Here is a 15,595-nt window from a genome sequence, read left to right on the forward strand (position 1 = left end):
TCAGATCAACATTGTTATGAGTATCTACCATTTCTCACAAAGTTCATCAGCATCACAAGTTATCCTGTGCCTGGACAGAAAGTATAGCATGTAAATAAACATGTGAAGGAAACATTTTCTAATAATTTGATATTTCTTAGCCTAAATATCCTATTTATCACTAACCTGGATGTTTTCTATATTTGTAATATTGCTCATTTCAAAGATTCTTAGATTAATAAAGAAACCAAAGAATTTATAAGTTTATTTGCTTGTTTGTTTTTACAAAGGCACTCAGTTTCAGCACTGCTTGAAGCACAGACTCTGGGCTAGAGCTGAAAATGAGAAACATGAAGGTTCAAGGCAAGCCACACCCTGCTCTTAAAATCCTAATACCCCCCCCAAAAAACCCATACAAACAAAAAACAAAAACACCACATGTGACTAAATAGGAGAAATTTTTTAAAGAAAATGATTCATTTATTGAACATATGCGATCCACATTATTCATTCCTTTAGCTGGTGGTAGAAACTAAAGAAAGACTTTGTTGAAAATTAATGATTGCTATAATGATTGCCATGGTCAAATCATAATCTCTCTTCTCTCATCAACAAACTCGTCCTCGGAATTCTGAATTAACAAAGTTTAATTTGTTAGAGTTTCAACTTTTTAACATTTTGGGAGCTTGGAATCCTATTAAATTGGGACCTGTCACACATAGGGAGGTGGGTGAGGAAGACAGTCCTCTTCATCTCAATATGGTTTTCAAGTCTGATTTTGAATGTTCCCATGCTCAGGGTCTCCAGTTATCGTTCTATGCTTCTAACAGTCTGTCTTTAAACTACTGACCCATTATAAAATAGCTCCAAATAACAATTCTTCTCATGATTAAAATTGTCTTATTCAAAACAAGGTTTTTATTGAAAACCTGTATCTACCATTTTAAAAATGATGCTTGGTGAGAAAATGCTCACATTCTCTGGGAAAGAGGCTGCCAATCCATCCTTTATGAAAACAAAAAGTTTCCAGAATCCTTTTGTCTAAAGAGATTAATAGGCTCTGTTGAATAAATACAGAGTCTTAAAATTCCCCCAAATCCTTGAGGACAAGTAGGAGAGCCTGTGGTGTGTCCAAGACTGATCATCATGTACACAGATCAAAGAGAAATAAAAACACATACAATCAAGGATTCTTCTTTGAACAGATTAAGATTCTGGCCTTGTACACTTTCATGTCCAGAGAACATGAGAACTATTTTCAAGTGTTAAAATGTTCTAGCTGAGGTTTGATAGTAGGGAAGAAAACTAAAGTCCATACACACACACACACACACACACACACACACACACACACACACACACGATAAGGGAGAGGACCATATGTGAATATGACTTTGAGAGCCTAAAAATCAAGATAACCCCTCCAATTCCTGAGCATAGAAAAAGTTACCAACCTTTCACATGATATTGGCACATAGAAAGCATGAAAAATGAAATTAAAACCTCAATCATAGAAACCCACAAGGACATCTAAGGATGACTAAACTAAGAAGTGCAAAAGTCCAGCAGTTTCAAATGAAGACCTGTCTAGCACTAAGATCCACTAACAAGAAAAATATTAGTTTTCTCTTGGCCTGGTATTTGAAAGTTCATGTCACTGCCACAGATGATTAGCTTGGGATTCTTCCCTAATTCAGAATCAAAGTCACAGGAAACAGAAAATGATTTCTTCCTAATATGAACAGAAAAACACTTGGGGAGAATCTGGAAAAACAAAAGGGATGAGGGTGCATTTCTCTGAGGACTGAGCCACTGATAATGCCACGTGAGATAGTCAGGACATGTTCAAATGCTTAAAGAATGGAAGGCATCTCTCCTGCATCATATCTGGGCAGAGACACTGCTATTCTAACTAAGCTTCATTCATGTTCTGTTTCCTGCTTGGCATCCTATAGAAGATCTGACTTAGACACATCCATATGGACAGAGAAAGCAGGTTATGGAGACATTTGCAACACTGACAGGGAATCTGCATCATGGAAGAAGACAGGCAAGGCAGGGCTAATTAGTGCAACACTGTCTCCTTAATTAAAATCTCCCTTTCAATTTAATCTATTCCATGGAATGACATTTAATAATATTGAGTTATAGCTATGAATGCATTTGTCCAATGTTTGGAGTCTTGATTAAGAAAAGCATTGCTCACATAGAAACAAATTTCCTTAGTTAAGTCATCTACAAATGGAGCCTTCCTAAGCTTTTCTTTTATATTTAAATTAAGACATTCTGTAAATATTTCCTGCGCGGGGGGGGTGGGGGGGACAGGAGTGCATACTTCAATAGCCTATCAATGAAACTACTGATGTAAATTTCAACAATAGAAATACATGTGTTCATAAGTCCTTGTGTGCACATGCATAACAAAAGATACCTCTCCCTTTAGGGAACTAGAAAAGAATTAGAAAGAAGTCCTTTCTGTACTTAAGTGTTGAGCAGGTAGGGGGGATAATAATACCACACTTCCATGGCACCCTTCTGTAACCGAGGTAGCCAAGTTTTTCTTGCATTTTCTAAAGACCCCAGTGCCTATAACAAAAAGGCAAATGAAAGAAAATATCAACACAGTTTGGGGGGAAATCTGTCACTTTTGACACATTTTCAACCAGATCTTTGCATCTACATCTGTGTTCCAGTTTCACATATAGTATACAACTGTTATGACTTAGCTCTTCAGTGTCCCCCAGTGGCCCATATGCTGTGTGCTGGGTCTTCAGCCTTGCTTACTGTGAGCTGGTGGGATCTTAGAGTGTGAGGAACAGTGAAACAATGCTGAATTGGTGAGAACATGTGCTTACAAGAGTATTGGAGATCAACCCCTTGTTGTATCTCTTTGCATCTATATGCTGTAACTATGATGTACTGTGTCCCTATGGACTCAGAGTAATGAGCTCAGCAACCATGGTCCTCTCAAACTAGGAGTCAAACAAACCTTTTCTCTTCCAAGTCAACTTATCTCATATATCTGTGATGCAGAGCTGACTCACACACTGCCACCTGCCAGGTTCCCTGTAATGGCAGGAATAGTTCCCACTTACTGTTTGTAGTGTGGACTCCATAGCATTCCATCAGACCATTTTCAGACATATTCAAGACTTGTTAGGCTTTGTTTATCTGGACTAAAATGTGGTTTCATTTTCTGTGAGCACATTTCTAGGTAGTTATGAATACATATGGTTAACAGCAGCTTTAGGACTGGGACCATGAGATACTAATTACTGTTTCCCCAAATAACCAGATGGTTATCTGTGGAACTGGAAGTGATCGGTTTTATGATTGCCTAGCTAGTCTTCAGTGGTGAGTGGCAAAATATTACACCCAAGTAGCTTATACTGTCAGTCAATGTATTGACCAGAAAAATAAAAAAATCTAGGAATAGGGTTTACTTCAGGTCTGATTGATTTCAAGGAAATGGCCATGAGTCTTGATGTCTTGATTTAGTTCACCTTTCCTCTGTGTTTGGGGACTCTGCTCAGGTAGCACTTATCTTTATGATTATACGATGACTCCTGAACCATTGCTCCTGTATTCAAACTAGAGAAAACCTGTTTGACGATGTCCTTAAAATTCTAAGACATACTGTGATAGGACTGGATGAAAGTAGGACTCATGTTCATCCCCGAGTGGTTCATTTTAGCTCAGACAAGAACAGGTTACCAGGGGTTGGGGATTTAGCTCAGTGGTAGAGCGCTTGCCTAGGAAGCGCAAGGCCCTGGGTTCGGTCCCCAGCTCTGAAAAAAAAAGAACCCCCCCCCAAAAAAAGAATACATTACCAGTACAGCAGGCAAGTTCCTTATCCAGGTGTCAGATTACCCATTAGTAAAGTAACAGTTTTCTCTCTATCATGCTCTCCCCAAGGGGAAAAGTAAAAAGCCTTAAAACTTTACTTTCTGCAGGGTTCCAGTTAGATTCTATTGAGAAGAGAGCCAGTCTGAGGTTTGGAGGCCAGGAGAAAGGCTAAGCCATTGCTGCTTCTGAGGCACTATCAGGAAGGAATGTATTCTTTGACAGGAGTTAATGTTTGATGGATGCTGTCATGCATCCCCCTTCACTTTGAGGCTATAAACAGCTAAGCATAGCTCAATGTGCTGGGCTTATAGCACTTTTTGATGTCCTTCTTGCTGTAGACATTTTCCCTGACACCCAATCCCCTGTTTTTTCAGTGCCTTGTGAGCTTCTGATGCCTTTAAATTAAATGTATGTATTACTGCTAGAAGTCCCCTGAGTGGCTACTGATTTTTACATGGATCCTTACTAACAGTCCATGGGAGCATATGAGATAAGAGTAGCATGTTGGTGCACTCACAAATCAAAATCTTGACAATAGAATAGATAGAATAAATATTGAAGAGGCAGAGAAAATGTTCATTCTACCCTAAGTTCAATATCATTATCCTAGTTAATTTTATATATCAGAGGAGCTGGTCTTTCAAAAATGCTATGCATGTGATCAATCCTAATCAGAGTGATTGCGATATGAAACAAAACAGAGAAACCAAGCTCAGTATGCATTCCATTGCCCTCCATACCCAGACTATACTTACTCTTTCAACCCTGTCTTCCAGCAATCTCTCTGTGCACCACTGAACCTGATTATGTTCCTATAACAGACCCTAAGTTGTCCTGCATCCCCACCTTATACTCCATCATTGCTATAACTTAGACTTTCTTAACTTCTGCCACCTGAGGGTGATAATGCTCTCCCAAGAACCATGGGCCATCAAACAAAACCTCAGTATCACTCCTGAGAACAGCCTCTCAAGTTGTTGGCTTTGCCCTAGAATTTGAGGGAGATGAGGCCACTGTGCATTTTGGACACAGGACTTTCCTCGATCTCTACGTGAGGAAACTGAGGCAACTAGGTTCAGTGTTCCACAGGAAAATCCAGTGAAATCTAGGTCCATATTGCCTAGACAAAAGAAATTCTGTATTCCATAAAGTGCCTTATAAAAGCTTACTTTATATCTAGGATATGTAATAAGGTACTAAAATTACTACTACTACTACTACTACTAATAATAATAATAATAATAATAATAATAATAAGTAGTAGTAGTAGTACTGGTGGTGGTAGTAGTAGTAGTAGTAGTAGTAGTAGTAGTAGTAGTAGTAGTAGTAGTAGTTGTAAAATTCAGTAGGTTTCCCCTGGTTTGTTTCCCTAGAGTCTTATACAAAGTTTCCCAGGTTGTAAAACTAACACCCTGCTGCTCATACCTTCCCATACTAGCTCATTTTTCATTATTATTTTTTGGGGGACTGACTTACCTCTTTATGTCTTTTTCTCATTCCACTTGATCTTTTCTCCCTTCTCCTCCATCTGTGTTCACCAGGTTTTTTTTTCATTATGATTAAGAAAAGCAACTTGAAGAAAGATTGGTGGGAGCTTATCATTTGAGTGATCCTACGTATCTCTGGCTAGTGATTTCTTGGTAGATATACACTGCAAATTCACTAATGCTAAACCCACAGCTATGCTAATCTAGTTTGTGCCTGAACCAAGCTCATCTAACATACATACCAGATCTGTATGGCATTTCTGAGCTTTCTACAGTTAGAAACCTAAGGCAGAATTTTACCACCATACTTGGTAGACACTGAACACAGTGAAACTCTTAACCCAAGACCCAGAACAATGTGAACAGCATGACAGTAAACACACCATGAAAGAAGTGCAGGGTACGGGCTACTCTAGCTTACTATGTTTCAGCAGCCTGAGTTCTTCTGTCCATGTACTATTTAATCTATAAAGAACTCCATAAAAGTCCAGGGTGTGGAGTTGGCTGTTACAGAGACATTTTAGCAAACATAGCAACTCACAAATATGGACTTCAAATATTAAGTACAGGCTGCCTGACTGCACATGATTACAGAATAGTCCACACTTTGTGTTTTGCTTTGTTTTTAATTTCTAAAGCAACACAATTTGGCATGCAGACTTTTCCAAAATAACCCTGCCAGAATGTATAAGAACACTGACCCAGCTAAGAGAAAGTGAATGGTATTCCTGGAGATTCAACTGCAGTCTCCCAACAGTACTACTAGTAATTAGTAGGTAGCTCAGGAGGCCTTGGAAGGTAAGATCCTAGAGGGTAAGATCCTACATGACAAGAGTCAACTACACACGATACAGTGTGGAGAATTTTTAATATTAGCATACACTGTCACTGCAGCAAGCTGCAACAATGTCTGTGCCATGCCAAAAACATCCAGATGGAGGTGGAGAACTGAGCTGCCACCACATGCTTCATCTGCACCGATGTCTTATAGAGACAGCCAGCATGGCTCTCTGGGGCCTGGAAGAGCTGCCTGGGCAAGAAGCCAGAGGGGGAAAATATCACCAATATATGTTTAAATTAAATTAATTAACATTTATATAATTCTATGTAGGGTATAAGTAACATCTACCAAATATAGAGTCTTATTTAATCAGAACAATGACTATATTAATGATATATTATGAATTTGCCCAATTTTACACACACACACACACACACACACACACACACACGTCTCACAAAAATTTAGATCAAAGAACTAACTAGAAGAGAGTCAGGCTTTGAACTTTGAACACTCATGTAGTTAATGATAATGAGGGCTGAGACTAAGAACTTTTGCTTCTGGTGAAACTATGACCTGTCCTTAGCCCTCTACAAATATGAACTACATAGTCCTTGACATACATACATATCACTGAGTGAGAAGAGAAAGATGAAGGTATACACAGTACAGATACCTGTATGTTCATATGTACAGAGATGTATAAACCAATGTACACAGAAGATATTACCTATGTTCCTAGGAAGAGCTTGACAGCAAAAGAGAAAATCAGTGTAAAGGAATTAATTGGATCAACTTGAAATTCAGGGAATCACATTCTATGAGGCCCTAATACTGCAAACATGAGCCCAGACAGGTTTTTGTACCTTCTTGGACTATCCACACCTAGTGAGACATATGCTTCAGCAAAGACAGACAACAATAATCCAATATGTTTCTAAGATTCACAAGTTGACAACGTGAGGCAAGCTGCCAATTCTGCATCCCTGAAAATTACTCTAACTAATGGGTCTAGTTTAAAAGTGTTATGTTCCAGAAGGAAAGTCTTAGTTTATTCTTGTTTCTAGAACCATCCTGGCCAACATAATTGTGTCTGACCCTCTTTTCTTCAATATGTTCTTATCCATGTCTCAGATCTTCACTTCGGCCATATGTATACCATGGAGTAGTTCACTATTGAGCCACAAAGACATGCACAGAAAGAGCACTAACCTTAACATCACCAATTCCTACAGTCATAGGAGATAAGAACCGAAGGTCCCTTCAGAAAATAAGGAAATGGGGTTGGGGATTTAGCTCAATGGTAGAGCGCTTGCCTAGCAGGCACAAGGCCCTGGGTTTGGTCCCCAGCACCAAAAAAAAAAAAAAAAGAAAGAAAGAAAATAAGGAAATGATATCAGAGAACACCACCAGAGCTAAGTGCAGAGAGACTATTTGAGACAGCCAGAAAAAACAGAAAGGGGACAAATGACTTGTGTGTAGACAGAACTTCCTGCAACCCTGTGTCTCAAAATCAAACCCCACACCTAGTACACTACCCATGTTTTTTGCCTACTCTAAAATGACTTTTTTATTGTAAATTATTATTATTATTCATGGTGTGTGTGTGTGTGTGTGTGCGTGTGTGTGTGTGTGTGTGTGTGCGTGTGTGTGTAGATGATGTATGTGTACATGACCACGTCATAGCAAGTTAATAGAGGTCAGAGGTATAATTCCTTCTCTCTTTTTGCCTTTATATAGGTTCCAAGGATTGAAGTTGGGTTGTCAGGCTGCAACAATGAGCATTTTTTTATGCTGAGTTACTTTATAAGACCATAGAATGATTTATTAAATATCAACAGATACTCATTGGTATCAATATCCAGGGCTTCCATGTGTTTACATATGTGACCTGTACAACCAGAAAAAAAAACATAAAATTTTAAGTTATAGCTAAGCAGTCAAAATTGAGATGATTAGAAACTACTTCAGATTCAAACTATCTGCCCAAGGAATATATCCACTGTCCATTGGACAATGTGTCCAATGAATATAAAATATAATATTTAAATATTGTATTTCCAATCTCAGGTATTACAAAAATGTTAGCTGAAAAAACTCCTTAACTTTATACAGTTTTTCATACGAAATAGTAAGTATCTCTAGGCATTTGTCAATGTTGGCTATATGCCAATTGTATCATGCCAAACATTGTCACTATATTACATGTAGTTATCACTGAACGTTCATGCTCCAGATATAAAATGCCATAATGTTTACGTATAACCTGTATCCACCTTCAAAATTTTGTACTCCTCTAACTTACCTGTAACACACAACATAAAGGGAATGCCATGAAATTAGCTTTTGGGCTTTATTGTTTTGGGGATAACGATAGGAAAAGTGGCCATATAAGTTCTGGGCAGATGGAAAATTTTTTCCTTCCTGAATTGTTTCAGTACAAAATTGGATACAGAGGACCAAACATCCTTTAATGTACACAATGTTTTCTGTAAGGTCTTAGGAAGCTTGTTTTTGTATGTTTTGAGTTTCTGGTATGGCAAGGATTGTAAATGAAATGAAACATGATTTTTATAGTTGCTGAGTAATTTTTAAAATACTAATAAAAAAGTAGGGACTGCAACAGAGACAATATGTGATCTGCAAAACCTAAAATAATCCATGTTGTGTTTATAAAAAGATAAAGAGAAAAGGAAAATGTTTTGGTGGATGTGTAGTCATTTATGCGGTAATGGGGTATCTCTGCTGACCCAGTCTGAGGCATCTCTTCCCCTTGAAGGACAAGCCACAGTGCAGTATAGCATAGAATAGAGTTTATTCAGGAGATGGGGAGGGGAATTAATAGGGAGAGAGAGAGAGAGAGAGAGAGAGAGAGAGAGAGAGAGAGAGAGAAAGAGAGAGAGAGAGAGAGAGAGAGAGAGAGAGAGGAGGAATAGAGGATGGTCATGTGGAGGGGGGAGGGGCAAGAGGACAGAGAGGGAACAAGAAAGCAAGAGCAGCAGAGAGCAGAGGAAGAAGCAGCCCCTTTTATAATGAGTCAGGCATACCTGGCTGTTGCCAGGTAACTGTGGGGTTGAGCTTAGACAAAATACTAACAATCAATATCTGGCCCTTATAGAGAAGATGTAGTCATGTTTTTAAATAATGAGCTACAAATAAAATTATTTCACTTGCTTTATTTAGTAAAGGTAAGACAAAATATCACACACTGGAACTCAGAGAAGGAGGCTTTCATCTCTTATGATGACAATGGCTATTAGAATGGTATAAAGAACTAAAGACAGCTCTCAAGTGTGCCAGAAATCAAGGATGCTAGTATTAAACAGAAAATCCAGGAAGGGAAGAGGGGCACGAAAGCAAGCCAGACAGAGGGCATTCCCATATTACCATATAGGCAAGATTTTTAAGTGTAGTTCTATTTACATATGCAATTAAATATGCAAGAATGAGAAACAAATACATTAACAATGTATGACTACATGTGCAAAAAGCCAGGCTTGACCTAAAACAGATCATGCCACATGTTCACCAGATGACTAATGCGTGCCTTGTAGTATTATACAAATAAAAATGCTTGAACGCCTAGGAAATTTGAACACCAGGTGATTTTTCAACTGAGCATGTCTACAAGTGTGAGTGCTGTAGTTTAGTTGACTATGAAAACTCTGTTCCTGAACTTTATAAGCAAGTAGCAAGTATTCATTTAAAAAAAAAAATCATGGTAGGGGCTGGTCCTTCTGGTTGCTGCCCACATGGAGAGCTGAAAGCCAGCCCCAAGGAGCAATTTCAGGCCCGAGACCAAAGGTAAGACCAACTTTTCTGCTCCAAGTGACCTGCCTGGTAGACTCAGGACACACAAAGGCAAAATTCCTCTGGGACCAGACACTTCCAGTTTCAAGCTGGCGCCCAAACCTTGTTGATCCCAGCCACAGCTCCCTGTCCCCAAACCCCATGGGAGAGAGAACTCATCACCCAGACATTTGGGCAATCTTGAGACGACTGCAGGGCAGGAGAGACCGCCACTTCTGCCCACCTTTGCTCACATCCCTGGCCCAAGAGGAAACTGTATAGGGCCTCTGGGCACAGGAAGATAGGGGCAGTTAAGCTGCAGGAGCCCTGCAGTCAAGACTGTGCCCGGATCTGAATACAAGAGATAGGAGAGAGAATCACAGGAGCAGAAGATTCCATAGAAATCATCGACACAACTCTCAAAGATAATGGAAAATAGAAAAAGCTACTGGCCCAAAACACACAGGAAATCCAGGACACAATGAGAAGATCAAACCTAAGGATAATAGGTATAGAAGAGAGTGAAGACTCCCAACTCAAAGGACCAGTAAATATCTTCAACGATATCATACAAGAAAGTTTCTCTATCCTAAAGAGAGATGCCCATAAACATACAAGAAGCCTACAGAACTCCAAATAGAATGGAGCAGAAAAGAAACTCCTCCCATCACATAATAGTCAAAACACCAAATGCAAAAAACAAAGAAAGAATATTAAAAGGAGTAAGGGAAAAAGGTCAAGTAACATGCAAAGGCAGACCTATCAGAATTACACCAGACTTCTCACCAGAGACTATGAAAGCCAGAAGATCCTGGACAGATGTCATACAGACCCTAAGAGAACACAAATGCCAGCCCAGGTTACTGTAATCAGCAAAACTCTCAATTAACATAGATGTAGAAACCAAGATATTCCATGACAAAACCAAATTTCCACAATATCTTTCTACAAATCCAGCCCTACAAAGGATAATAAATGGTAAAAGCACAACACAAGGAGGCAAGCTACACCCTAGAAAAAGCAAGAAACAAATTGTTTTACAACAAAACAAAGAGAAGAAAAGCACACAAACATAAACTCACATCCAAATATGAATATAACAGGAAGCAACAATCACTATTCCTTAATATCTCTCAACATCAATGGACTCACTTCCCCAATAAAAAGACACAGTTTAACAAAGTGGATATGTAATGAGGACCCAGCATTTTGCTGCCTACAGGAAACACACCTCTGAGACAAAGACAGACACTACCTCAGAGTAAAAGGCTGGAAAACAACTTTCCAAGCAAATAGTCTGAAGAAGCAAGCCGGAGTAGCCATTCTAATATCAAATAAAATCGATTTTCAACCGAAAGTCATCAAAAAAGATAAGGAAGGACACTTCATATTAATCAAAGGAAAAATCCACCAAGATGAACTCTCAATCATAAATATCTATGTCTAAATACAAGGGCATGTACATACATAAAAGAAACCTTACTAAAGCTCAAAGCACACATCTCACCTCACACAATAATGGTAGGAGATTTCAACACCCCACTCTCATCAATGGACAGATCATGGAAACAGAAATTAAACAGAGACATAGACAGACTTACAGAAGTTATGAACCAAATGGACTTAACAGATATTTACAGAACCTTCTATCCTAAAACAAAAGGATAACCTTCTTCTCACCACCTCATGGCACTTTCTCCAAATTGACCATATAATTGGTCATAAAACAGGCCTCAACAGATACAGAAAGATAGATATAATCCCATGCATCCTATCAGACCACCATGTGCTAAAGCTGGTCTTCAATAACAATAAGGGAAGAACGCCCACATATACATGGAAGTTGAACAATGCTCTACTCAATGATAACCTGGTCAAGGAAGAAATAAAGAAAGAAATTAAAGACTTCTTAGAATTTAACGAAAATGAAGGTACAACATACCCAAACTTATGGGACACAATGAAAGCTGTGCTAAGAGGAAAACTCATAGCTCTGAGTGCCTGCAGAAAGAAACAGGAGAGAGCATATATCAGCAGCTTGACACCACACCTAAAAGCTCTAGAACAAAAAGAAGCAAATACACCCAGGAGGAGTAGAAGGCAGGAAATAATCAAACTCAGAGCTGAAATCAACCAAATGGAAACAAAAAGGACCATAGAAAGAATCAGCAGAACCAAAAGCTGGTTCTTTGAGAAAATCCACAAGATAGATAAACCATTAGTCAGACTAACGAGTGGACACAGACAGTGGTTCTAAATTAACAAAATAAGAAATAAAAAGGGAGACATAACAACAGAATCAGAGGAAATTCAAAAAATCATCAGATCCTACTACAAAAGTCTATATTCAACAAAACTGGAAATTCTGGAGGAAATGGACAATTTCCTAGACAGATACCAGGAACTGAAGTTAAATCAGGAACAGATAAACCATTAAAACAGTCCCATAACTCTTAAAGAAATAGAAGCTGTCATTAAAGTTTTCTCAACCAAAAAGAGCCCAGGTCCAGATGGGTTCAGTGCAGAATTCTACCAGAACTTTGTAAGACCTCATGCCAACACTATCCAAACTATTCCATAAAATTGAAACACATGGAGCGCTACCAAATTCCTTCTATTAAGCCATAATTACTCTTATACCTAAACCACACAAAGACCCAACAAAGAAAGAGAACTTCAGACCAATTTCCCTTATAAATATCGACGCAAAAATGCTCAATAAAAATCTTGCAAACCAAATGTAAGAACATATCAAAACAATCATCCATCATGATCAAGTAGGCTTCATTCCAAGTATGCAGGGATGGTTTAATATACAGAAAATCATCAATGTAATCCACTGTATAAACCAACTGAAAGATAAAAACAACATCATTTCATTACATACTGAGAAAGCATTTGACAAAATTCAACACCCCTTCATGATAAAAGTCCTGGAAAGATCAGTGATTCAAGGCCCATACCTAAACATAGTAAAAGCCATATACAGCAAACCAGTAGCTAACATTAAACTAAATGGAGAGAAACTTGAAGCAATCCCACTAAAATCAGGGACTAGACAAGGCTGCCCACTCTCTCCCTGCTTATTCAATATAGTTCTCGAAGTCCTAGCCAGAGCAATCAGACAACAAAAAAAGATCAAAGGGATACAGATTGGAAAGGAAGAAGTCAAAATATCACTATTTGCAGATGATATGATAGTATATTTAAGTGATCTCAAAAGTTCCACCAGAGAACTACTCAACCTGATAAACACCTTCAGCACAGTGGCTAGGTATAAAATTAACTCAAATAAATCAGTAGCCTTCCTCTACAAAAAGAGAAACAAGGTGAGAAAGAAATTAGGGAACTGACACCCTTCATTATACTCCCTCAGTGTGACTTCAACCAAGCAAGTGAAAGATCTGTATGATAAGAACTTCAAGCCACTGAAGAAAGAAATTTAAGATCTAAGAAGATTGAAAGATCTCCCATGCTCATGGGTTGGCAGGATTAATATAGTAAAAATGGCCATTTTACCAAAAGCAATCTACAGATTCAATGCAATCCCCATCAAAATTCCAATCCAATTCTTCAAAGAGCTAGACAGAACAATTTGCAAATTCATCTGGAATAACAAAAAACCCAGGACAGCTAAAACTATCCTCAACAATAAAAGGACGTCAGGGGGAATCACTATCCCTGAACTCAAGCAGTATTACAGAGCAATAGTGATAAAAACTGCATGGTATTGGTACAGAGACAGACAGATAGACCAGTGGAGTAGAATTGAAGACCCAGAAATTAACCTACACACCTAAGGTCACTTGATTTTTGACAAAGGAGCCAAAACCATTCAATGGAAAAAAGATAGCATTTTCAGCAAATGGTGCTGGTTCAACTGGAGGTTAGCATGTAGAAGAATGAATATTGATCCATGCTTATTACCCCGTACAAAGCTTAAGTCCAAGTGAATCAAGGACCTCCACATCAAACCAGACACACTCAAACTAATAGAAGAAAAAGTGGGGAAGAATCTGGAACACATGGGCATTGGAGAAAATTTCCTGAACAAAACACCAATGGCTTATACTCTAAGATCAAGAATCGACAAATGGGACCTCATAAAACTACAAAGCTTCTGTAAGGCAAAGGACACTGTTTTTAGGACAAAACAACAACCAACAGATTGGGAAAAGATCTTTACCAATCCTATAATTGACAGAGGACTTATATCCAAAATATACAAAGAACTCACGAAATTAGACTGCAGTGAGACAAATAACCCTATTAAAAATGGGGTTCAGAGCTAAACAAAGAATTCACAGCTGAGGAATGCTGAATGGCTGAGAAACACCTAAACAAATGTTCAACCTCTTTAGTCATAAGGGAAATGCAAATCAAAACAACCCTGAGATTCCACCTCACACCAGTCAGAATGGCTAAGATCAAAAACTCCAGCAACAACAGATGCTGGCAAGGATATGGCGAAAAAGGAACACTCCTCCATTGTTGGTGGGATTGCAGACTGGTACAACCATTCTGGAAATCAGTCTCGAAGTTCCTCAGAAGATTAGACATTGAACTACCTGAGGACCCAGCTATACCTCTCTTGGGCATATACCCAAAAGATGCTCCAACATATAACTAAAACATACGCTCCACTATGTTCATAGCAGCCTTATTTATAATAGCCAGAAGCTGGAAAGAACCCAGATGCCCTTCAACAGAGGAATGGATACAGATAATGTGGTACATCTACACAATGGAATACTACTCAGCTATCAAAAACAATGACTTTATGAAATTTATAGGCAAATGGATGGAACTGGAAAATATCATCCTGAGTGAGGTAACCCAATCACAGAAAAACACATGTGGTATGCACTCATTGATAAGTGGATATTAGCCAAAATGCTTGAATTACCCTAGATGTACAGAACACATGAAACTCAAGAAGGACAACCAAAATGCGGATTCTTCACTCTTTCTTTAAAAGGGGAACAAGAATACCCTTAGGAGGGAATAGGAAGGCATAGTTTAGAACACAGGCTGAAGGAACGCCCATTCAGAGCCTGCCCAACATGTGTCCCATACGTATACAGCCACCAAACTAGATAAGATGGATGAAGCAAAGAAGTGCAGGCTGATAGGAACCGGATGTAGATCTCTCCTGAGAGACTCAGCCAGAATATGGCAAATACATAGGCGAATGTCAGCAGCAAACCAGTGAACTGAGAATGGGATCCCTGTTGAAGGAATCAGAGAAAGGACTGAAAGAGCTAAAGGGACTTGAGACCCCATATGAACAACAATGCCACCAACCAGAGCTTCCAGGGACTAAGCCACTACCTAAAGACTATACATCTACTGACCCTGGACTCTGACCTCATAGGTAGCAATGAATAGCCTAGTAAGGGCACCAGTGGAAGGGGAAGCCCTGGGTCCTGCCAAGGCTGGACCCACAGTGATCGGGGTTGTTGGGAGGAGGGTGGTAATGGGGGGAGAATGGGGAGGGGAACACATATATAGAAGGGGACGGGGAGGGATTAGGGGGATGTTGGCCTGGAAACTGGGAAAGGGAATAACATTTGAAATGTAAATAAGAAATACCCAATTTAATAAAGATGGAAAAAATATTTTTACCTAAAAAAAAGTTAATAAGAAATACCCAATTTAATAAAGATGGAAGAAAAAAAATCACAATACCAATGGTTGGCTTGGATGCCTACTC

This window comes from Rattus norvegicus, chromosome 2 (genome assembly GCF_036323735.1).
Source record: "Rattus norvegicus strain BN/NHsdMcwi chromosome 2, GRCr8, whole genome shotgun sequence".
NCBI classification, from domain to species: domain Eukaryota; kingdom Metazoa; phylum Chordata; class Mammalia; order Rodentia; family Muridae; genus Rattus; species Rattus norvegicus.